We start from the raw sequence: 25,870 nt of genomic DNA on the forward strand, positions 1-25,870 counted from the left end.
CCCTAAATGTATTATATTTAAAAAGAGCAATTTAATGTTCTTTTTACAAAAATAGATTTGAAATATAGCATAGTCAGTTCCCATAGCATGGCAACTTGTCATATGCTTAGCCCAAGTCCTCTGGCTATAGGTAGAAAAAAGATGACAATAATAATAAGGCAAACACATGGGTGGTTTATTTGTATTTATTCATAACAACTCTGTGGTCAGAAGTATTAAATAATTTGCATATGGCCACATAAGTAAAAGACATGGTGGAACCAGATTTGAACCAAGGCAGAGCAGCTCCAAATCCATACTTTTAACCTACTTGACCATTTCCTTCTTGACACAATTTAAAAATAGGGAGATAATCAGTCTTACCAAAAAATCTCCATGCCTCTGCTGGTCTTCCTTTCTTTCCCTAGCACCATTTTTTTTTTTTTATCCTTTCTTACCAAGCACTTATGATATATTATCTCATTGAATTCTGTGGTGTAGATAATTATTTTTCCAAACTTTAGTTGAGAAAACTGGGGATGGTCTAAAGTTTCTCAGAGTATAAATGTTGGAATCAGAAGTTGAACCCACCGATATGGACCCTAGGATCAGTGCTCTTAACCATGTCCGCACCCGATGAGCACCTAAGCACCATGAACGCTCTTTCCCCTGACACACAGTGGATCCATAAACTTAGCACACTATTCCCCTGCATGCGGAAAGAAATTTTGCTTTTTGATAGTCATGATGATATCCTAAGCCACATGAAAGAATTTCTTCTCTGATAGGAAGCATACATTTCTGAAAGTAGTGGGAGATGAACGTCCTCCACCTGTGGTCTTCAGCTCCACGCATTTCTTTCCAGCCGCCCTTCACAGTCCGTGTATAGTCAGAACAATCGGTCCTTTACAGAAGTGCTCAAGCTAGTGACTAAAGAAGGGAACCTGTGGGCGTTGTAGGTGAAACTAAAAACAAAGTACGATTTTATAAATAGAGACAGAATTAAATAAGAAAAAAAAAGAATAATGGTACCTTGTACAACTTGACATTGTTAATTTCTGTGGAATGCATTAAAATGCTCCCATAACCTTCGTTAACATTGCCCTAAACTTTCTTGCTCTGTCAGAGAAAAGGGGTCTTGCCCGGAAACCCATCCTTTTTCATGCTGAACTCTTGTACATTCTGCACTACTGAAAGCAGCAGGGTTTAGATGTCTCCTGCAAGTTACTATGACTTTAAAAAAATGCATATATTGGGGTACTTAAATACAAATAAGCACAACTTACAAAAACCTGATGTGTAAATTTCTGATCCCCGAGAACTCCGTGGCCAACCCTCTGAGACGTCTCCCTATCTCTTTCCCAAGAAGCCTGACGTCCTTGGTCCCTCAGTTCTGAAGGCAGCCGGTCTTGTACCCACAGCACCACTTGGTGGCCAGGACACAGAACTGACCAAATCGATTTTTCTTCCCTCTCAACTTCTTTTTCCTCAAAAGAATGACACTCCCAAACCCCAAATCTCTCCCACCACACACTCACCCCAACTTTCTTTGGATTTTGCCACTCACATCCAACGTGGTTCCACCCCAGGCAATCTCTTCCTCACATTTACACAATCCTTTTTAAAATACCTTTTTTCTTCTTGTCCAATTACTTCCTAAGGTTTTGTTGTTGTTGTTTGTGTGTTCATTTGTTTTCCCCTCCCACTGTATTTAGCATATACATAAAACTAACAGTTACTAGGTATGGGTAAACTAGACTTGGCCCCAAGGCTCTGAAATTTAGAGGGTTTAACCACATTTAAAAAAAAAAAAAAAGGTATTTTAAAGTCTGTCGAAATAGATTAGGCCTCTTCCCCTCAGAAATACTGTGTTCTCCCCCGCTCCCAAGGTCCAACAGCCAGTTGGCTCCTAGCCATGTCAAAGCCTTCAGTAACAGCCAGAAGTTGCTGAAGCTGGAGACCCAAAGTAAGAAAAGCAGATTTTAAAAATAAAAAAGAAAAGGAAGGGAGGGAGGAAAGAGGGCGAGAGGGAGAAAGGATGGTAGAAAAGCGTATCGTGGGGGTGCTGCCTGTGGGCCGTCCTTCCTTATTGGTCCCCACCAGTAAGTACCTGGATTAAGAGGAGGGATCAGGGAGCATCAAACCGCCCCCCCCCAAAACCCAGTAATCAAGACAAATCAAAATAACAAATAACCTTAATGCTGTATTTTAAAAAATTAATTAAAATTTAAAATTAAATAAATTAAATTTATTTAATAAATTAAATAAAAAATTAAATAAAATTTAATTTAAAAAAAAATTTTAAAAAGCCCACGGTCCTAACAAAGCACAGTATCAACCTTTTAATAAAGACAAGGTGCCTATGTGTTTTCCAATCCCGCATCGCTGTCGCAAGAACAGCGGTTTCCAATCAGCCCGCGACGCCCGCCCGCCAGTGGCTGTTGGTCCCCCTGCCCGGGCAGGGCGCGCTGTGAAGGCTCACCCGGGCGTGCGAACGCATTGACAAAGCAGGGTTTTATATATAGATGTCTTTCCAAGTCGTAGGGCTTTTATTAACTTATCCGGACTGATTCCAAATAGGGGAGGATATTTTGATCCGTGTCGGCAGAAGGAAACACGATCTCGCCGTCGCGCCAGCTCCAGTATGGCTGGGCGGATGCTGCTTCCCGCTCACCCATCCGTTCCCCTCTGCGCTCCGGAGCTCCGCAGCTTCCAACCGACTCTCCATCCTCGGCCCTTAAAACCTGCTTTTAAGTACCCGCGTTCAGGAAAAATAATCCGCTCCATACAAAGGGGTTTTCCTTCTTGTGTTTAAAATTATGAAGTAGTGCACAGTTGTTGCTTTCAGCTGTATTTTTTCGTTGCAAATGCACATTATTTGAACAATATCATAAATCAAATGAACATCTACGGATTAGTCAGGGACTAAACTATGACTTACCTCGCCGTTTCTGCGGGAAAACATGTTCTAAGTTTCAAACAGCTCACTTGCGATTAAATATTTTCAGACAGCATTTTTTTTGTAGGTTGGGACCTGCATGTTTTCTTTAAGTGTTTTTGACAATTTATATGTATACATTGCAATACATACAAAAAAGAGGGCTCTGGGCCCAAACTACTGCTCTTGAGGAGGAAAAAAAAAAGTGACAATGCCCAGCTTGAGATCAGAATGCTAAGATATGTCAGTAGAACAGTTTTTGTCAACAAGAGAGAGACAAGGAAACAATAAGAGGCAGAAGTGTAACATTGTTAGGCACGTATTATACAAAAGTAACTCAGATACAGAAGAGTATTTAACTATAGATATTTACATTTTATCAAATTATGCTTTAATGGTTATTTACATGTCATAATATAGAATTTATGAATATGTGTCTCAGCAACACTCATATAGCCATGGGCTTCCATTCTAAAAATAGCACATTAGCATCTGCTTACCTACATCTGGTGATTAGTCATTCAATCCACTAATTATTCTTGGTATGAGAAGAGTAGAAGTATTTCTATTTAAGTCATTTCCCTAAATTACAATATGTCATCAGCAGGTCTTTGCTTCTCATTTGGGTCATTCTCCTCTTTCATGAAGTTCAGCCACATAGTAAAGTGTTCCCAGATGTCATCGAGAGTTGGGTGCCCCTTATCTAAAATTCAGCCATTTAGAATCTCAGCATCCATTTTTGAAACAAAGTCTAAATTATTTTTAACTAACCTTTTTATCTGGAGAGAAACATAATCTCATTAAGAATAAAAAGTGTAAAAAAAAGAATAAAAAGTGTAACATACACATAGCCTCTATTTTAATGGTCAAGTAGAATAAGATACGCAGACCAAAACTTTCTGTTATATTTTTAAAATTCCTTTTTGGTCACTTCTGATCCACAATGGCCCCCTGCATACTTATGGAATCAAGGCTAAATTCCCCAGCCTGGCTTCTAACGGCCAGATTCTAACCTGCCCCACCTACCTCCGGTCCCCCAGTCATCTACATCCTCTTTGTTGTGTTCACACCTGTAGCCTCACTGTCCTACAAACCTTCCTTGCTATTGTGACTGAACTTTCCAGTGTTTTTCATCTGACATGTTCCTCCTACCTCTGGACCTGTTCCTCCTTCAAGTCCTGCCTCTGAACCTTTGGTTGTTTTCCCCCCTTCCACCCCACTCATCTCTCTCAAGGCTGAACTTTTGGATCACTGTCTGAAGTGTGCGTTCTAATCATTACTTTGACTGTTTTCCCAATAAGTTGGTAACTACATCCTCTGAGGGCATGAACTAGATCTTATACTCCCATCCAGATTGGCTGTTAACTAAATAACAGCATTTATGTACATGTGTGGGTACAGCCTCACCCCACACATATACACACACATGTACAGGGTGGGAGCCTAGAACCATTGTTTCCTTGTTCACTTTGACCCCACTCTGAGGCATGTCTCTGTACACTGCCCTCCCATGAGTCTTATTATCAGTTTCTAGTACTGGCTTCTACTAATCCCGTTACTTCTTTTCTGTCCATCTCTATCATCTCTTTTTTGAATTCCACTTTTTATCTTGGCCCTAAACTCCCTCTTCTACACCTTAATCCAGTCAGAGTTGAAGTAGGGGGAAGACAAGATTTGGAGTTTGAAGATCTAGATTTGGACATCTGGGTTTGAGGCCTTCTCCCGTTTAGAGTAGTTGGATTAACTTGGAAAAGTCATGGTCCCTGGTTTCTTCATCTGTATTTTAGGAAATACACCAATCATGGGGTTGTTTTGAGGATAAAATACATTTTCCAAATAGTATATTATAAAATATATTGTATTGCAATATTATTAAAATTAGCCCAAATATTACTTTCCAGAGACTGCGTCACCCCCCCCCACACACACACACAAACACAGATACACATTCATACAGGCACCCACTGATTGCCCCAGGGCAGGTGAACTATTGCCTTCAATCCTTTTCCTTTTGAGCCCAGGAACATCCTTGCCTTCCTTAAGCAGGCTCCATGACCAGTGTGGAGCCCGATCTCATGACCCTGAGATCATCATGACCGGAGCCGAAATCAAGAGTCAGACTCTCTAACCTACTTGAGACACCCAGGTGCCCCAACAAATTGTTAAATTGCTAGATTTCAATAAATAATTTTATGAAACAATGGCTAAAGTATAAAGTGCTGTGCTATTCTCTAGGGAATTTAAAAAATGAGGAAAACACTGACTGGGAGCTTCGAATCTAACAAGAGAGGTGTACAGTTTCGCAAATTAGTAGAATATATGCCGTGCTAAAAGAGCTTATAAATAGATTCTACTCAGATTGGGTGCTGACAGTATTGAGTCTATGACGATTTATAGAAAGACATTTCTAAATACCTTCTTTTCTTTGCAAGGTCACATTTTCTGCAGTAGGAAATCTAGGTTTGCCTTCGTATCAACTATTGGGGTTTTTTAATGCTTGGGTTTTGGGTATCTATTCTATACCTTGACTCCACACTCCCTTCAGCTACTGCCCCAAGTTTTTATTTCACTTCACAGGAAAACTTCTGGAAGTGGATGTCTCCGCTTCCTTCCTTCTTTCTCTAACTCACTCCGGATAAAGCCGCTTGTGTCTACTGCTCCTCCGATCGGGCTCTGGCCAAGTCGCCAGAGATTCCATCTTATCAAATCCAGAGGCTTATTAGACCTAATCTCTACTGTTTAGCAACATTCAACACCATTTAACATGTCACTCTTCTCGAAAGCCTCTTTGGTTTCTGTGAAGTGGGCACTTTTCTAGGTTTTTTCCCTGCCTTTGTGGGGACTCCTCTGCAATTGTCTTTCCTGCCTCACCCTCCGCTGAACTTCCAAGTCTGGGCAACCCCAGGCTCAGTCCTTATCTCCACTTTCTTATCTCTGCTTTCCTCCCAGATTATTTCATCTAATCCCTTTGGCTTTGAATGGCACCTTTGTGCAAATGACCCTCAAATCTCTATCTCCAGCCCGGGTTTCTCCTTAGACACTAACTGCCAATTTGATATTTCCTTTTGTATACCAAAAAGGTATCCCAAAGTCTTATCCCAAAGACCCCGAACCATGCCGAGTTGCTTCCTCTTAGTCTCATCTAGTTCAGAAAATGGAATTCCCATGAATCAGTTGTTCAAGAAAAAACCCAGACAGCATTTGAATTGAATATCATGTTTAATCCATCATTCAATTATGCCAATTCTGCTTCCAGAGGGTATCTCAAATCTAATTCTCAATTTGTACTACAATCACCCTAGTCCAAGGCTTCACCCTCTCTCCTCTGACTTAATGAAATACTCCCTATTTGAATAATTGGTACCTCCTCCGCATTTCCCCGTGCCTCTTTTTCCCAGTCTTGCCCATCTCAGTAAATGATAGCACGTTTCTACCAGTATCTCAGGCTTGAATTGCTCTTTCTCTCAATGCTCATGCCTAATCCATGTGTAAATATTTAGGCTCCACTTTCACAATAGGAATCTAACTCCTTTTTTGCCTACTTCTTCATTGCCACTCCAGGTCAAGTCTTATTTCTGTTGGCCTCAGCTGTTGCAACAGTCTCTTTCTGATCTCTCTGTTTTGACTCAAACTCTTACACACTGATCACTCTGCACAGAGCAGAATAGCAGAAGTTAGGGGCGTGTGGGTGGCTCATTTGGTTAAAGCATCTGCCTGAGGCTCTACTCCAATCCAGCCGCACAAGGGGCTCCCTGATCAGCAGGGAGCCTGCTTCTCCTGCTCCCTGCTGACTGCTGCCCTCCCAGTTTGTGCACTGGCTTGCACTCTCTGTCAAATAAATAAATAAATCTTTAAAAACAAAAACTGAAGCCAGATTACAACAATCCAGGATGGTGCCCCTGCAGTTGTGCACATCACTCAGATAAGCCCAAAGTCCCTTCCAAGGCCGAAAGGATCCAAGGATCCGGCCTGCCTCCCACACCAAATAATCATTTACCTGATCTTACCTTATTTATTACCTTTCAACCTTTTTTCATTCAGTTCCAGCCTCATTCAGCTTTTTTCAGACTCTTCTCATTCAGATCCAGCGCTCGCAGCATCGCAAGTGACTTGTTTCCTTTTGCCTGGAGTGTCAAATATCCACGAGTCCTCACTTCTTATAATCTGTCCAAATTTGTCCCGTTAGAAGAGAGATTTTTCCTGCTTACCTTATCTTAAAAAAAAAAAAACCCAGCAACAACCACAACATTAATATGCACTCGTGCCAGCTTCCATTGTAAGCAATTTGCCTTTAAACCTCACATCACCCTATAAAGTAGATAACTTTACTATCCCTGTCTTGTAGATGAAGAAACAGAGGTATGCAGGTTAAATAACTTGTGCCAAGTTCACAAAGTAAGTTCTGGGGCTTAGATTTGAACCCAGGCTGTCTGGCTAGAAGCATGTGCTTTTAGTTACTATATTATTTTGCCTCTTTTTAAAAATTCTTTATTTAAGTTCAGTTTAGTTAACATAGACTGTATTATTAGTTTCACTGGTAGAGTTTAGGGACTCATCAGTAGCATATGCCACCCAGCGCTCATTAGATTAAGTGCCCTCCTTAATACCTATCACCCTATTATCCCTTCCCTGCACCCCTCTCCCCTCCAGAAACCATGCTTGTTTCCTAGAGTTCAGTGTCTCTTGGAGTTTGCCTCCCTCTCCATTTTCATCTTATTCTATTTTTCTTTCCCTTCCCCATGTTCATCTGTTGTTTCTTAAATTCCACATATGAGAGAAATCATATATTTGTCTTTCTCTGACTGACTTATTTCACTTAGCACAGTACTCTCTGGTTCAACCACATTGTTGCAAATGGCAAGATTTCATTCTTTTTGATGGCCGAGTAATATTCCATTATGTATTATATTATAGTGTAATGGATATATGTAATTCCAATATATATAAATATATATCATATATAATATAATGGAATATAGATGTGGGCTGTATATGTATGTATATATACATATATCTTTACCCATTCATCTGTTGATGGACATCTGGGCTCTTCTCATTATTTGGTTGTTGTAGACATTGGTGCTATGAACATTGGGGTGCATGTGCACCTTTGAATCACTATGTTTGTGTCCTTTGGATAATTACCCAGTAGTGCAATTGCTGGGTTGTAGGATAGCTCTATTTTTAACGTTTTGAAGAACCTCCATCCTGTTTTCCAGAGTGGCCACACCAGCTTGCATTCCCACCAATAGCGTGAGAGGGTTCCCTGTTCTCTGCATCCTTGCCAACATCTGTTGTTTCCGTTAATTTTAGCCATTCTGACTGGTAGTGAGGTGGTATTTCATTGTGGTTTTGACTTGTATTTCCTTGATGATGAGTGATGTTGAGCATTTTTTCATGTGTCTGTTGGCCATTTGCATGTCTTTGAAGAAATGTCTTTTCATGTCTTCTGTCCATTTCTTGACTGGATTTTTTTGTTTTTTGGTTGTTGAGTTTGATAAGTTTTTTTTTTTCTTCAAAGATTTATTTTTTATTTATTTGACAGAGAAAGAGAGAGAGGTCACAAGTAGGCAGAAAGTCAGGCAGAGAGAGAAGGAGAAGCAGGCTCCCTGATGAGCAAGGAGACCAATGCGGGCCTCAATCCAAGGACCCTAAGATCACAACCCAATCCAAAGACTGAGGCTTAACCCAGTGAGCCATTCAGGTGCCTCTGATAAGTTATTTATAGATTTTGGATATTAGCCCTTTATATGATAAGAAGTTTGCAAATATCCTCTCCCAATCTGTAGGTTGCCTTTTAGTTTTGTTGACTGTTTCCCTTTTTTGCCTCTGTATAGCCCAGTGATCACCATGTTAGTTTAGTAGCTCTCACTCTTCCCACTGTTTCAGGCTTTGCTGCATAACCAACCATCCCAAAACTTAGTGGTTAAAAACATCAATTTACCATTTCTTGGGAAATTGGGTCAGGAGTTCAGACAGGACTTTACTAGGGTGTTCTGCTCCTCTTAGCACTGGCTGGTTTCACTCAGCTGCATTCAGCTGGTAACTGGGTTGGCCTGGAAGGTCTCAGAAGTCTCTGCTTATGTTTTGGCAGTTTAATGCTCTTCCATGTGGCCTATCTCTTCACATCGTCTCTTATCAACCTCTAGAACACTTGACATTTATTAAAGCATGGCAACCGGCTTTTCAGAGGGGGAGGTATGTGGAAGCTGCCAATTCTTTTTAAGGCCTTGACTCAGTAGTCCCAGAACTTCATTTCTGCCTTATTTTTTTCAGTTAAAAAAGAAAAACATCCTAGCCCATACTCAGGTGAAGAGGAAATAGAATCCATCTCTTGACATCAAGTGGAGGAAAGACTTGACAGTTGCCATCTTTGGAATGATTTTTCTACACTATCAGAGTGGAAGTTCCACTAGAGCGATGACCCTTGTCTGTTTTGTTCATTATCATGTCTCTCTAGTGCCTAGAATAGTGCCTGGCACATAATAAAGTATGCAATAAATATTTATTCAGTCCAAGAACTTAAGGGACAGGTTAGGGTTAGGGCTAGGTCTGAAGAAATAGGGGGAAAACCCAGAAGGAGTGTGTCCCAGAAGCCAAGGAGAAATCAGGAAAAGGAAAACTGAAAGACTAGGGCTGCAGGTAGGTTTTGTAATAGTGGTTGGTGGGAGTTAGGGCAATCCATCCCAAGTGGTCCCATTTTCCTCAGAAACGTAGGAGACAATTTTTAAATTTTCATTTTTTTTAATTTTAAAAATTTTAAATAAACATACAATGTATTATTAGCCCCAGGGGTATAGGTCTGTGAATCGCCAGGTTTACACACGTCACAGCACTCACCATAGCACATTAAATTTTCATTTTTAAAAACTGTTTACCGAAGGGTAGGTAAAGTTCAGTTAGCAACGTGTTCGGGTTGGGAATAAAAGAGAAATTCCTAGTAGCCAGGTGTTAAGGACTGTTTTAGGCTTCGCAAGATTGCCTGCCCAGATGTAAGTCCCGACTGAAGTTGGACACCCTTCGTTTGCAGCGCTGCCAATTCTCAAGGTTATGTTGTTTTAAGCACTGGTGCAAGAGTGGACAAGGTTGGCCGAATCGGTGCAGACCTTAAGGATTTTGCAAGGGGCGGAGGATCAAGGAGGCATTGGGGCTGAAGGTGAACGTGACGGAACGTTTATGCAAAGGAACTTCAGACTTTGTATCTCTGTCGCTGATGGACTGAATGCAGGTTTGCAGGCTCTGGGATGGCACACTGCCTGGCAGCAGAAAGTTCGCACGCACTGTGTGCCAAACGTGGCGGCTCGGGAAAATCTTCCTGAGAGGACTTATCAGCTGCGAGCTGAGTCGGGGTGGGGCTGAGGCTGCGACAAGCAGACTGTTGCGAAACTGTGTGCTGAGCATTCAGACTAGTTTTACTCAGATCGCACATTGGGGAACGCTGTGCGGAATCATAAAAGATGCCAATTTATTTACTCCTACCCCATTCCATCTTTCGGGGTTGCAACCAAGTAAAAACAGCGTGGACACTAGGGCCAACTGGCGCCGCTTGCCAATGACGTCATTTGCGGGGCGGAAGGGACTACCGTTAGGGTATAGTCCGTAGAAGCAGAAGATATTCTAGCCTTTTCCCTGTAAAGACTAGCGAACTCATCCTTCTGACTTCTGCAGTTTGAGGTGGCAGCAAAATGCCTGCAGCTCCCGGTCACTTTCCTCACCACCTGTTACCATGGAAGCTCCCGGGTAGTTAGGCCCCGGCGACTCCATGTTACGTCACCGTCCAAGCGCGTTTTTTAGGTCTGGTCGCTCCGCCCTATCCTGAGGGAGGGGCAGTACTCCTGAGGACATTACCCACAGTGCCTAAGGCCTCTTGGATAATTTTGATCGCTATCAGACGCCGTCGGCGTCTAACTCCACCTATTTCAGGGGGCGATCCCGGCCCGCCTTCACACTATCTGACCGCCCCGCAGCCCCGCCCCTCAGAGGCCCCGCCCCCCGGTGAATCAGCTGATCTCAGGGACCCGCTGGGCTGAGAAGCTCGCGCCGGATGCAGACCGCGGTGCTGCCGGTGGAGCGTCAGGTGAGCGAGGCTGAGTCTCCGATCGGCCCTTGGCTTCGCAGGGCCCCGGCCCGGCTGTCCTGTGTGCGGGAGGCAGGGGTAGGAGAGAGAGGCGGAGGCTCAGACCGAGGCCCGGGAGCGCGCTTGGTGACCTACAGAGACGGCGCCCGCGTCTTCCAAAAAGCTTGCGTCCGACGGTCGGCTCCTGCCCGCCGAGGAGCACCCGACGCGGCCCCCTGTCCCGGCCCCAGGTTCTCCCACTCGCCCCCTTACTTCCCTCCCCAGATGGGGTGCCACTGCATTGGTCTGAGCGGCGGGAAGTTTTTTCACGACCCCTTTCCCGCCTCCACCCACAGGTCCTTTCCTTCACCCATTCATGAGGATTTATTGAATGCCCGCTCCAGGCTCTCGGCACCGAAACCGGAGTCCCTGGCCGCGAACCTTGGTGAGTGTCCCAGGCGGGGACAGAGGATGTCCCAGGATGCAGATCACAGTGGAGGGTGGACCTGGTGCTTCGTTGGCTTTAAAGGGCGGTTGCTGAAAAAGACAATGACTTTGATAATAAGAATGAGTCGTTTAACCGAGTCCTTTGGCGTGTCAAGTGAGCATCAGAGGGTGAGCAGTTCTTTTAAGAGGCGAAGACAGGAAAGTAACATAGGTCTGTCATTAGGAAATGGTCCCGACGCTGGTGTTGGTCCTCTGGGTAGTAGGGCTACTTTGGAGACAAGCGACTGTAGGTTGGCAGAAGTGTTGTACTCTGGCTTACTTAGGGCTTTGATGATGAGGGAAGAGGAAAAACACGCCGGCTAAAGCGGCAGTATTCTCTCTAGGATGGAAAAAGAAATAACTGTTAAACACAAACACAGATCTTTGTCTCTTGCCTTTTAAATTTGTTGGTGGCTGTATATGTTTTTTAAAAGGCCTTATAGAATAAAATTGTGCGATGTGTGTTTATTCGGAACAGGTATCAAAATTCAGCAAGATGTTGGTCCATTCCCCTCCCTGGTTTATCATGAATATGAATGATTTCGAGTGACCACTTGACTCTTGCGTTAATGAGTATTTAAGGCAGTGAAAAATTTGCTTTTGCAGTAAATTGCAATATTTTAATCTTAATAATGTAAGCAAGCATGGGCTTTGGATATGGACATACCTGACATCACATCCACTTATTCTTTGATTTGGGGAAAGTTACTTACTTTTCTACATTATTTTTCTTCTAAATTGAGGATTAAAGTACCTTTCTCATAAAAGTACCTTTACATTTAATGGTTCATGTATTATGACAGTGCCTGGCTGTGGTAAATATTCAGTACATATATATTTCCTATTTTTATAATTATTTCTTCTTCCACTATCTCATGACCCACACTGACTCACTGTTTTCTAAGTGGGAAAGAGAACTGAATATATTTAGAAAAGAAATATAATTCACTTTTTAAATTCAAGAGATAGTTTCCAGATAATTTACTGATACAGACATCTGATAGTTACAGGAAATAGGTCTTCTGGTTGGTCTGTAGTAACTTTGGTATTCAGTAAGGGTTTTTTAGTGTGAAAGATGCTTTTGGAATCTGTACTTACTTTACATTTATTACTTAGTTTGCAAACTATGAATAGTATTGGCATATTCAGGGTTCATAGTTATAGCAAGAGAAATTCAAATCTGTTTCACAATATTAACATTTGAAAAGATAATCATCCAGAAAATAAAGTACCGAAAGGTCATCTGGTGTTGGGGTGGGGGGGTCTGAGTTGTATCAGGTAATCCTCTTATTTTTTTAAGTAGATTGAAGCAGTACCAGCGGGAATTCCTTCTGTCCAGATTTCAGCCTTTCAGAATTTCTGTTCTTCTGAGACACTTAACTTTGGGCATTTTGACTGTTAAAGACACAAGAGTGTGTTATGAACTTCACCGACACATGATTTCACTTTTGTGTGATTAGGTGGAGAGAGTTCTATTAATTACCTTTCTACGAAAAGTATGGGTTTAATGCAGTACTGCTGAGTCCATTTTAAAGTATTTCTGAAGAATATGACTGACTTCTAAAAACCTTTTATAATCTTTTATGAATATGACACTAGGTAAGGTATGAGTTAAAAAACTACAAGGAAAGGTAAAAATTGGTGATTTTTGAGATGGTGTAAAAGAAGGGATGCTTTTAGGTAGTATGAGATTGAGCCCCTTTCTCAGACACTCCGAGGAGTGCTGTGAGGATTTTAATGACTTTCTAGATCATTGAGCCCTTTTTTAACTTTGTGGGATTAAACCTAGCACATATTCCAACTATATTAGAGATTTTACTTGTAGAGCTTTTTTAAAAGCTGTTTTTCTTTCTTGTTACTCTTCTCTGTTGAAAACCATCGGTAATAAGAGAGTAGTAGATTTTGTAGGTTATCAGTCCTTAAGAAAATGCACAGTAACCACAAATAAAATAGTAACAAACTGTGACATGGTTCTTTTGAATGTTGCATTTATTTTCCTATACCCATCTCTTACACTATGTATGTTCTGGTGCTGTCTTTACATTATGTCTGGATGTTTGTTGCATCACACAGTTGGTAGATTAGCTGAGAAATTGGTACAGTAGCTGAAGTAAGTGATCCACATGGGTAGAGCAAAAATATTTAAATCAGTGAGATAATGAGTACTTGTTTGGGCTCTTGCAGGGTTACTCTTTCATATAGACTTCTTTTTCTTTTTCTTTCTTTTTTTTTTTTTTAAGATTTTATTTGAGAGAGAGCACTCACACGAGAGTGGGGTGAGGGGCAGAGGGAGAAGCAGACTCCCCACAGAGCAGGGATCCCAATGTGGGGCTCAGCGCTGGGACTCTGGGATCATGACCTGAGCCCAAGGCAGGCACTTAATCAACTGAGCCACCCAGGCACCCCTAATAGAGACTTGTTTTTTGGAGAAAATGTACAGACTGGGGCTGTTTCATAGAGTTTCAGTTGGCTACAGAGAATTATGCTCATAGAGATAAACTTTAGTATCATTAATTTCACTAATCAACTCATGGTTCTCTTTTACATATAATATAAATAATAAAAATTATTTATTTATTAAATAAAAATTATTAAATAAATTTTGTTCTTTAGCATCCTCATACAATTCTTCATTTCACATGATCTCCCTGTTAGGAACATGGTGGTTAAACCCAATGATGGCATCTGGATGGGTAACTTTCGTTTTGGGGTTCTTCTGCAACCAAATTTTTGTTGAGATGAATTCTTAACTAAACTTAGGGCAACTGCCCAGGCAAGCATGCAGCAAAGATGATTTTAGCAGTTCTTAAAATAGCAATGAAGTAGAACAATCCAGCTGTACTTTAGTAGGTTAATGGATAAACTATGGTTTATTCATGGAATGAAATACTATCCCCAAGTAAAAATGAATGAACAAGATCCATACCTATCAACGTGGATACATCTCAAGAGCATAATAATGAGTGAGGAAGCAGGTTGCCAAAGCATGTCTACAATAGGATGCATTTATGCAGTTTTAAAAGAATATAGCTTACATGTGTATCTAATGAAATACATTAAAGTACAAGAACATATGGAAAATAAAACACATTAACTTTAAGAATAGTGGCTAACTCTGGGAGATAAGTTTGGGTGGAGTGCTTTCAGAAAATTGTGTAATGTTTCTTTCTATTTTAAAAATAGTTGAAGCAAATATAAAAATATGTTAACATTTGTTAAAACTGAATGATGGGAGATCAACATGGAGTTATTCATTATTTTTACAGGCTTATGTATAATTAAGATAGTTTGTGAAACTAGCACTTGAAAATTTTAACTTTAATTCTGTTCTCATTTAAATTCTATGTAATTAGAGAAAAAAATTTAAAAATAAAATTTTTATTTATGATTAGGGCTCTCTTCTGGTATGCTTTCTTTATTTTACTTTCTAGTCTCATGGTAGTTGTCTATGGAAAAATAATTCTTTTCTTTATGTAATAGGAAAAGGATGTGCCACTGCAGCTCCACTGTGTAAAGCTTTTTACAAGGAGAGGAGACAGACCAATTATTTAGTCAATTTTATTTTGCTGTTTGACTTGTGCTCCTGCGAAAATGCTTTTCTTAAGATGAGGAATACTTTCTTAAAAGGTTACAGAGGAATTTACGTTCTCGAGACTCTTGGGGAATGCAAGCTTACATTGATCATGATCTCTCAAAGGATGGGGGAGCAGAATATATCATAAAGTCCTAAAAGGAATTTGGATAGAGTGACTCAGATACGAAATGACCACAGATATCATGTTGTCATTAACACTTTTTAAAATTTGGGTTGGTTACATTTTATTACAGTGTGATGAAACTGAATTTATACTGTGACTGCAGGTGTCCTAGTTACTGCTCAAAGAAAATCTAATTCTCTCTTAAATAAGTATTAATAAGTAAACATGATGAGCATGTGTTAAATGGTTCAAGTAGTGAATAGTAAATTTAATAGCTGATCCCTTATTTAACCTCAGTATTTAAACTTGAGTTAAATAAACTTTGATTCCTAATGAAGAATACCTGTTATGTGGGGTGCCTGGGTGGCTCAGTTGGTTAAGCATCTGCCTTCAGCTCAGGTCATGATCCCAGGGTCCTGCTTCTCTTTCTGCCTACCACTCCCCCTGCTTTCTCTCTCTTTCCTCTCTCTCTCTCTCAAATATATAAATAAAATCTTAAAAAAAAAAAAAAAAAGAATACCTGTTACTAGCATTTTCAAAATAAGTAGGATTTATGTCTCCAGAACACTATTTTTTGGCATGTATACCCCCTGTTCATTTATATGGCCCCACGATGACCTTAAGTCCCAGATGTTTTTGATTGGTAAAATAAGCCAACATACTTTGAAATGTATTTGTGTAGTATTGTCTTATTTAAAAAAAAATTGTGGCCGTTTAAATGAGAGAATAGTAGCAAAATATTAAAGGAATAAACAATTTGTATCAGAAATTACACTCTATCATGTAATAACAGACACAAATTGTTACAGTACCTGAGAATTTGAAATTCAGTTCCTAGTATAATATCCATCAAACTGTTTCATGGAGATTTTAATTTGGGAAAATACATTTTAAAAATTTTGCAGTGTATACAAAAAGGAGCTAAATGGGCATTGCTGGGCGTTTGTTTTACTGTATTTACCCCCCTCCTTCCCCCTCCACCCGTGGGTAATATCCATTTTAGAGGATTTTCATAATCAGAAGAGTGTAATTTTAGTAATTTTCAAGGGGAAAATAGCAGCCCATGAGAGAGAGACCGTGAAGTGTCGTGTCCCTGATGGCACCGAAAACTGTCTCCATGTACTAAGAGACCGTTATTTCCTGGGTTGTATAATATTTGTGAACTGACATGAAATAAAAGCATCTTCATTGTTAGGAAATACCATCAGCAAACTGAGAGTTTTTATAAGTAGACACTTTCCTTTTGTGTCCTATATTGACTTTTATTATAGGTGGTAGAAATCTACATCATTTGAAAGTGGCATCTCTCACTGAGTCCCTCACTTAAACGTAGCCCACTTGTACCTAGTGGTTACTATGGTTACAAAAATGCACCAATGAATAAATCATAGTTTCTGACCTCCAGAAGTTTATAATATATTTTGAATCAATGACTTAGTGAGTGCATTATCCCATTAGTAACAACATAATAAATAATAAGTACTTTCTAGGCTAGCCTGCTGACTTACTTTATTCAGTGCGTTAATTTACTGAATCCTTGAACTCTGGGTCAGTATTTAAGGGGCCAGTCAGCTCCCATAGTTGTATCATGGACTGCCTTCTGTGTTGTAATTAAGGCTAAGACGACCGGGATTTGAAGTGGCCTCAGCCTCTGGTGATGGTTGGTTTGTCAAGGCTGCAGTGCAAGGTGAGTGTTCCCCAACCTTCATCAGTGTTGGTAAAGGCTTCGGTGGTGGGATACCCAGGAAGCAGCAGTTATTGGTGTATAGATAGTATAGTAAGTCAGGTCATAAGTTGCCTTGATCCATGTATAAATATATTGACTGAGTCTCTAAAAAAATATTCATTGAGCATTTGCCATGTGTAAAATAGCATAGTGTCTTAAATTATTTTTTACTACATTCATGATATAAGGTCTGGTTTACAACATTTAAAATTTTTTTAAAAGATTATTTATTTGAGAGAGAGAGAATGAGAGTGTGCCCATGCTGGGCTAGGGGCAGAGGGGGAGAGAGAATCCACAAGCAGACTCCGCACTGTGCGTAGAGCCTGACATGGGGGCTACATCCGAGGACCCTGAGGTCATGACAGGAGCTGAAACCAGTCGTCGGCCACTCAACCAACTGAGCCAGTCGTTCAGGTGCCACCCAGTTGCCCCTGGTTTACTACATTTTAATAAAATGAAGCCAATTCAAACTTTAGAAAGTGTAAGCGCCTGCAATTTTAAAATTTTGCAGTGGATACGAAATACAATTTACTAATCTATTGTTTATTGTCCTGTCTTAATGTCTTGTCATTCTAATCTCTAATTATCATTACTCTTGTAGCTACAATTATTGCAGTTGTTTAATCAATATACCTATTTTAAAACAGTAAGTGAGACAAGAGAGTAAGCCTGGAAGTGCTGTTTTACTGGCTTTTTCTTTGAGGGTGGTGTCTATAGAGAGCCGTGATTCTAGCCAGAAAGACAGAACATGATAGCGTGTAAACTCCTTAAGGACAGGAGCTTCTTTATGTGGGCCTAATCTCGCCACAGATATTTATTGAGTACTTGTTATAGATCAGGACTATGTTAAGCAGCTGGGCTACAATAGAGAATAAGACATTTTGGCTTTCACAGAAATTTTAGACTGGCATACCCGGAACACAATAGACAAAAAAAACCAAAACAAAACAAAAAAACCATGCGTGGTGTTAGTTGTGGAAATTTCAGGATTTGAAAGTTGATGTATTTATGACTTACAAATTTATCTTTCACTAAATCGTTAAGGAAAAAGGACTTTATCCAGAGAACAGAGTTTACTAGAGATGAACAAAGAGGATTGTACATGATTTAATTTTCTCTTTGCAAGTGAGATAGTAGTTCACTAGCAAATTTCTGTTGCACATTAAATTTTTTAAAAATTTATATTTTGCTGTCATAAAGGGATTTAAGGCAGTTTGCAAAAATGTATAATATGGCAAGATGGAATAAAGAAACAGAATGACTGGAGCCAGGAGTGAGACTGGAATACATAGCACACATGTACTATGAAGTCCTAGTCACTTAACAGATGGCATCATATGAGACTCTCTCTCTCACCATGAAATCTGTACCCCTGTCTATATCTGAAACTGTGTCTGTGTATCTGTACTCTAGATCTGTTTCATTTTTTATTAAAACATAGACCCGGGGCGCCTGGGTGGCTCAGTGGGTTAAGCCTCTGCCTTCAGCCCAGGTCATGATCTCAGGGTCCTGGGATCGAGCCCCACATCTGTCTCTCTGCTCAGCAGGGAGCCTGCTCCCCCCCCCACCCCCTGCCTGCTTCTCTGCCTACTTGTGATCTCTCTCTCTCTGTCAAATAAATAAATAAAATCTTTAGGAAAAAAAAAAAAAACATAGACCCTTCCTCCTGTGAAAGATCAGTTCTAAAACACGTGTTCCAGATGCTGTCGTCTTTCGTCTTTCACTTTGTCCAGGACCTTGTTTCTTCCCTCTGTCCCTTGCATCTAGGATTGGTGTCATTGTCAATGCAAACATGTTTGTATTGTATCATCTCCCCAGCACTGCACATGCAAAAAACACACCCTTTATCTTCACATTCTTCTCTAGGTATTGCTCCATTTCTGTCATTTTGACAGTGTTTTTCAAAGAGTTCTTTACATGAACTTAATTTTCTTGTGCTTACCTCCCTTTTATTTTTATTTATTTATTTTTTACCTCGCATTTAAAGTCAACCTAGTATAATCTGGTTTTCAGTCCCCTATCACCACTGAAACTGTGGCCATGCTCAGCATTGATTTCTGTGTTGGCATATGCGCTGGACACTTTTCAGCTCTCATCCTATGAGACCCCAGCAGCATTGACCTAATTGACCAGGCCTTTCTTCTGGAAACACTCTGCTTTGCTTTTATGGGTGCACATAGCCTCATGCTTCTCCCACCTCTCAGGTCACTTCTGAGCCAGTTTTTACCGCTTGTTCCTCATCCTAACCAACCTCTAGGTGCAGGACCTCCTTACAGCTTGATTCTGTTCCTCCCTTTCTCTTAGGACACACCCAGTGATACTCTGCATTGTCTTCATTTCACATATTATTCATATGCCTCCCAAGTTTCTATCAATAGCTGAGACCTTTTTTCTGAACCTTGTACTCATGTATTTAGCTGCTTTTGCTAGGTACCATAGGATTTCTCACTGGCATCTTGAAATTAACATTAAAAAAACCCTTATCTTAACCAGAATCTTCTACTTCAGAATCCTGTCTTTTTTTTTTAATTTATTTGTTTGACAGACAGAAATCACAAGTGGGGGTGGGGGGTTGGGGAGCAGGCTCCCTGCTGAGCAGAGAGCCTGATGCGGGGCTCGATCCCAGGACCCTAGGATCATGAGCTGGGCCGAAGGCAGAGGATTTAACCCACTGAGCCACCCAGGTGCCCCCAGAATCCTATCTTTTTTTACTCTTCTCCATCATGGTAAATAGTACCACCAATACACAGTTCAAGGGAGAACCTAGAAATCATTTTTGATACCTCCTTCTTTATATTCCAGTTATGTCTAATATATCACCAGGTCCTAGTTGTTCTAGGACAATATACCTCTCCCATTTGTTTACCTCTTTCTCTTCTACCAAATTGATAACCTTGTATGAAATTAAAGAACCCAGGCTTCCTTCTTCCACCGAGAAGATGAGCCAGGTCAGTATTTGCAAGGATACTCCTTGCAAAATTAATTTGGGCACTGTATGTGAATATGTTTACCATAAAATAGACTTAAAACTTTGGAGACGAACATAAATCATCACCATTGGAATACATTGTTAAAGCACCTATAGAGTGTTTTGTAAGCAATGCAACTTTCTAATATACTGGTCAAGATGAAGTTTATATTAAAAGTACATAAAAGTAACTAAAGGAAATATAAAATAGTTAAAAGTTGGGGACCCCTACCAAAAATGATAGTTGTTTGTTTTAGAATACAGGTTCCTGTGGTGCCTGGGTGGCTCAGTGGGTTAAGCTTCCAACTCCTGATTTTGGCTCAGGTCATGATCTTGGAGTCCTGGGATCAAGCCCCTTGTCAGGCTCTGTGCTCAGCAGGGAGTCTTGAGGATTGTTTCCCTCTCTCTCTGTCTCTCCCCCTGCTCAAGCTTGCTCTCTTTCTCTCTCTCAAATAAATAAATCTTAAAAAAAAAAAAAAAATAGAAGTTCCAAGTCCCTTTCTTGGACCCCTTGAGGCAATGTATGTTTTAGAATTCAGAATTTTTTGATATTTAAAGTGATGTGCATAAACCGTGTATTATGTAACACTTTCTGTGGGATCTTTGGTACCACCCCATAACCATATTAATATTTATTTTTTGAAAAAGATTTTAAAATTATTTTTAAGTAATCTGTACATCCAATGTGGGGCTTGAACATAAAACCCCAAGACCAAGAGTCACACATTCTACTGAGCCAACCAGTCGCCCCTTTTATATTAATATTTCTACAGCAAAATATGACTATTCACACTAAAGGGGCAAAAACTAGCCTCCTATTAGTTCAGGTCAGGTTTGCTGTCAGATAAGTTTAAAACAGATTAGATTTTGCCAGAGTTTGAATTATGAAAAAACTTAGTTTTCAGAGCTTTTTGGGCTTGGATTTTTCTTTCTTTTTTTCTTTTTTAAAGATTTTATTCATTTGATGGAGGGGTACTTTGGATTTCTGGTTAGGGTTTTGTGGATCTGTCGATCATTTGTAGCTTTATCTAACAATAATTCGGATGCCTAGACCACATTTTTGGGGGGGCACTCTCAGATTCTGGTGTTTGTACAAGGTAGCTTATTTCTCTCTCAAATGTAGCAGGAGGTTGTTTCCAATGGGATCTAAAGATGGAGTCAGATTGTTAAGAACCAAGGTTTGGTTTTTGTTTTAAAGGGCCATCTGAGAGTTTAACTGCTTTACCTTTCACTGTAAGGGAGATAATTTAAAGTATAGATGGCATTCCTTAACATGAATCTAGCTTTGTTCTGTGACTCATAGAATTTAAGAGCTGGAGGGGATGCTTGAGTCTGTTTTGCTCATTTTATAGATGTCCTTGATCTCTGAAAGACCATGCAAGGCAAAAGAGGACCCCATATTTTTTTTTTTAAGAATTTATTTATTTATTTGACAGAGAGAGATTGCAAGTAGGCAGAGAGGCAGGCAGAGAGAGAGGAGGAAGCAGGCCCCCCGCTGAGCCGAGAGCCTGATGCGGGACTCGATCCTAGGACCCTGAGATCATGACCCAAGCTGAAGGCAGACTCAACCCACTGAGCCACCCAGGCGCCCGAGGACTCCATATTTCGACTGTACAACATCACGCGGTTTCTTTATCAGAGCTAATTAATATAATAAAGGCATCTGAAAGAAAGTTACTATAAGAGTAGAAAAGAAGCAGAGTTTAGGGATTCTGTCTCCCAAAAGAATGTAGAATGAGAATCTTAAAGTTTATCTGGAGAGAACTATCCCCAGAAGAAACCCCATGATTAGGCAGTTTTATAACAAACATGTGAAGCAATGAGAGAGCTTAAAGGAAGTTTAGGTGCTATTTGAATGCTTGAGGCAAATCTTAAAGATTTCCTTATAGGGGATCATAAAAATATTAGAAAAACAAAAATTTCAGCTTTACTTTTTCTTACGGATACATTAATTGAGAAAGAATGTTAGGTTTATTTTATTTTCTTTTTAATGTAGGCTTCATGCCCAAGAAAGAATGTTAGGTTGAATAGAGTTACATTTAAGTATGTGAGATAAAACTTTGTAACACAAGCTTTCCACATTTAGCTGTAGTATTCTTTTCTAGTTACGTTTTCTTAGCTGTCATTTCTTTCTCATTGCTCTGAGTCTCAGGTAGATGTATCTTCTTGGAAGAAGTCAAACATATTAAAGCAAAATAAGACAGATTTATAAATACTGATATAGAAAGGTGTCTATGAAACAGTATATTAGCTAGCTTTCTGTTGCTGTTTAACAAATCGCTACAAATTTAGTGGTTTAAAATAGCACAGATTTATTGTTTTTGCGGTTCTTTGGGTTAAAAGTATGACATGAGTCTCACTGGGCTAAAATCAAGGTGTCAGCAGGGCTGCATTCTTTTCTGGAGGCTCTAGGAGAGGATCTGTTTCCTTGCCTTTTCCAGCATCTAGAGGCCACCCACATTCTTTGGTTTATGCTCCCGCCTTCCCATCTTCAAATCCAGCAGTCTCTCTGATCCTGTCTGCACATCTCTTTCTCTGACTCTCCTTCTGCCTCCCTCTTGGCACTTCTAAGGAGGCTTGTGATAAGCACAAGGATAACCCAGTAATCTCCCTATCTTCAGGTCAGCTGATTAGCAACTTGAGTTCCCCTTTGCCATTAACTAACTAAGTTATTCATAGGTTCTTTTTTTTTTATAAGATTCTTTTTTTTTAAACTTTTTAAATTTATTTTCAGCGTAACAGTATAACAGTATTCATTGTTTTTGCACCACACCCAGTGCTCCATGCAATCCGTGCCCTCTCTAATACCCACCACCTGGTTCCCCCAGCCTCCCACCCCCCGCCCCTTCAAACCCCTCAGATTGTTTTTCAGAGTCCATAGTCTCTCATGGTTCACCTCCCCTCCCAATTTCCCTCAACTCCCTTCTCTCTAACTACCCTTGTCCTCCATGCTATTTGTTATGCTCCACAAATAAGTGAAACCATATGATAATTGACTCTCTCTGCTTGACTTATTTCACTCATCATAATCTCTTCCAGGCCCATCCATGTTGCTACAAAAGTTGGGTATTCATCCTTTCTGATGGAGGCATAATACTCCATAGTGTATATGGACCACATCTTTCTTATCCATTCGTCCGTTGAAGGGCATCTTGGTTCTTTCCACAGTTTGGTGACCATGGCCATTGCTGCTATGAACATTGGGGTACAGATGGCCCTTCTTTTCACTACATCTGTATCTTTGGGGTAAATACCCAGTAGTGCAATTGCAGGGTCATAGGGAAGCTCTATTTTTAATTTCGTGAGGAATTTCCACACTGTTCTCCAAAGTGGCTGCACCAACTTGCATTCCCACCAACAGTGTAAGAGGGTTCCCCTTTCTCCACATCCCTTCCAACACATGTTGTTTCCTGTCTTGCTAATTTTGGCCATTCTAACTGGTGTAAGGTGGTATCTCAATGTGGTTTTAATTTGAATCTCCCTGATGGCTAGGGATGATGAACATTTTTTTCATGTGTCTGATAACCATTTGTATGTCTTCATTGGAGAAGTGTCTGTTCATATCTTCTGCCCATTTTTTGATATGATTGTCTGTTTTGTGTGTGTTGAGTTTGGGGAGTTCTTTATAGATCCTGGATATCAACCTTTTGTCTGTACTGTCATTTGCAAATATCTTCTCCCATTCCGTGGGTTGTCTCTTTGTTCTGTTGACTGTTTCCTTTGCTGTGCAGAAGCTTTTGATTTTGATGAAGTCCCAAAAGTTCATCTTCGCTTTTGTTTCCTTTGCCTTTGGAGACATATCTTGAAAGATGCTGTGGCTGATATCGAAGAGGTTACTGCCTATATTCTTCTCTAGGATTCTGATGGATTCCTGTCTCACGTTGAGGTCTTTTAACCGTTTTGAGTTTATCTTTGTGTACGGTGTAAGAGAATGGTCGAGTTTCATTCTTCTACATATAGCTGCCCAGTTTTCCCAGCACCATTTATTGAAGAGACTGTCTTTTTTCCACTGTATATTTTTTCCTGTTTTGTCAAAGATTATTTGACCATAGAATTGAGGGTCCCTATCTGGGCTCTCTACTCTGTTCCACTGGTCTGTGTGTCTGTTTTTATGCCAGTACCATGCTGTCTTGGTGATCACAGCTTTGTAGTAAAGCTTGAAATCCGATCAAAAACAAAAATTTTGTTTTTCAACATTTCCTTAGCGATTCGGGGTCTCTTCTGATTCCATACAAATTTTTGGATTATTTGCTCCAGCTCTTTGAAAAATGCCGGTGGAATTTTGATCAGAATGGCATTAAAAGTATAGATTGCACTAGGCAGTATAGACATTTTAACAATGTTTATTCTTCCAATCCAAGAGCATGGAATGGTCTTCCATCTTTTTGTGTCTTCTTCAATTTCTTTCATGAGTGTTCTGTAGTTCCTCGAGTACAGATCCTTTACCTCTTTGGTTAGGTTTATTCCCAGGCATCTTATGGTTCTTGGTGCTATAGTAAATGGAATCGATTCTCTAATTTCCCTTTCTGTATTTTCATTGTTAGTGTATAAGAAAGCCACTGATTTCTGTACATTGACTTTGTATCCTGCCATGTTGCTGAATTGTTGTATGAGTTCTAGTAGTTTGGGGGTGGAGTCTTTTGGGTTTTGCATATAAAGAATCATGTCATCTGTGAAGAGAGAGAGTTTGACTTCTTCATTGCCAATTTGGATACCTTTTATTTCTCTTTGTTGTCTGATTGCTGTTGCTAGGACTTCTAATACTATGTTGAACAAGAGTGGTGAGAGTGGGCATCCTTGTCGTGTTCCTGATCTCAACGGGAAGGCTGCAAGCTTTTTCCCATTGAGGATGTTATTTGCTGTGGTCTTTCATAGATAGATTTTATGAAGTTCAGGAATGTTCCCTCTATCCCTATACTTTGAAGTGTTTTAATCAGGAATGGATGCTGGATTTTGTCAAATGCTTTTTCTGCATCAATTGAGAGGACCATGTGGTTCTTCTCTCTTCTCGTATTAATTTGTTCTATCACATTGATTGATTTGCGAATGTTGAGCCGTCTTTGTAGCCCAGGAATGAATCCCACCTGGTCATGGTGGATAATCTTTTTAATGTGCTGTTGGATCCTGTTTGCTAGGATCTTGTTGAGAATCTTAGCATCCATATTCATCAGTGATATTGGTCTGAAATTCTCCTTTTTGGTAGGGTCTTTGCCTGGTTTGGGGATCAGGGTAATGCTGGCTTCATAGAAAGAGTCTGGAAGTTTTCCTTCTGCTTCAATTTTTTGAAACAGCTTCAGGAGAATAGGTGTTATTTCTTCTTTGAACGTTTGGTAGAATTCCCCAGGGAATCCGTCAGGTCCTGGGCTCTTGTTTTTTGGAGGTTTTTGATCACTGCTTCAATCCTGTTACTAGATATCGGTCTATTCAGGTTGTCAATTCTTCCTGGTTCAATTTTGGGAGTTTATAGTTTTCCAGGAATGCATCCATTTCATCTAGGTTGCTTAGCTTATTGGCATATAACTGTTGATAATAACTTCTGATGATTGTTTCTACTTCCGTGGTGTTAGTTGTGATTTCTCCCTTTTCATTCCTAATTTTCTTAATTTGGGCTTTCTCTCTTTTCTTTTGGATTAGTGTGGCCAATGGTTTATCGATCTTATTGATTCTTTCAAAAAACCAACTTCTAGTTTCATTGATACGTTCTACTGTATCTCTGGTTTCTACCTCATTGATCTCAGCTCTAATCTTGATTATTTCCCTTCTTATGTGTGGAGTTGGTTTGATTTGTTGCTGATCCTCCAGTTCTTTAAGGTGTAGAGACAGCTGGTGTGTTCTGGATTTTTCAATTTTTTTGAAGGAGGCTTGGATGGCAATGTACAGAAATCAGTGGCTTTCTTATACACTAACAATGAAAATACAGAAAGGGAAATTAGAGAATCGATTCCATTTACTATAGCACCAAGAACCATAAGATGCCTGGGAATAAACCTAACCAAAGAGGTAAAGGATCTGTACTCGA

General features: G+C 40.1%; 1 protein-coding gene across 1 annotated transcript in view; it reads left to right on the plus strand.

Moving 5' to 3' along the window:
- The first annotated feature begins 10,911 nt into the window (after positions 1-10,911).
- ALS2 (alsin Rho guanine nucleotide exchange factor ALS2) overlaps positions 10,912-25,870 on the plus strand; it is a 77,500-nt gene continuing 62,541 nt past the window's right edge. The window contains 2 exon segments of the mRNA XM_032860067.1: positions 10,912-10,994; positions 11,330-11,418. The gene's annotated coding sequence lies outside the window, so the exon portion shown is untranslated.

The sequence above is a fragment of the Lontra canadensis genome, unplaced genomic scaffold, assembly GCF_010015895.1.
Source record: "Lontra canadensis isolate GAN:19392208 unplaced genomic scaffold, GSC_riverotter_1.0 scaffold18, whole genome shotgun sequence".
Taxonomy (NCBI): Eukaryota; Metazoa; Chordata; class Mammalia; order Carnivora; family Mustelidae; genus Lontra; species Lontra canadensis.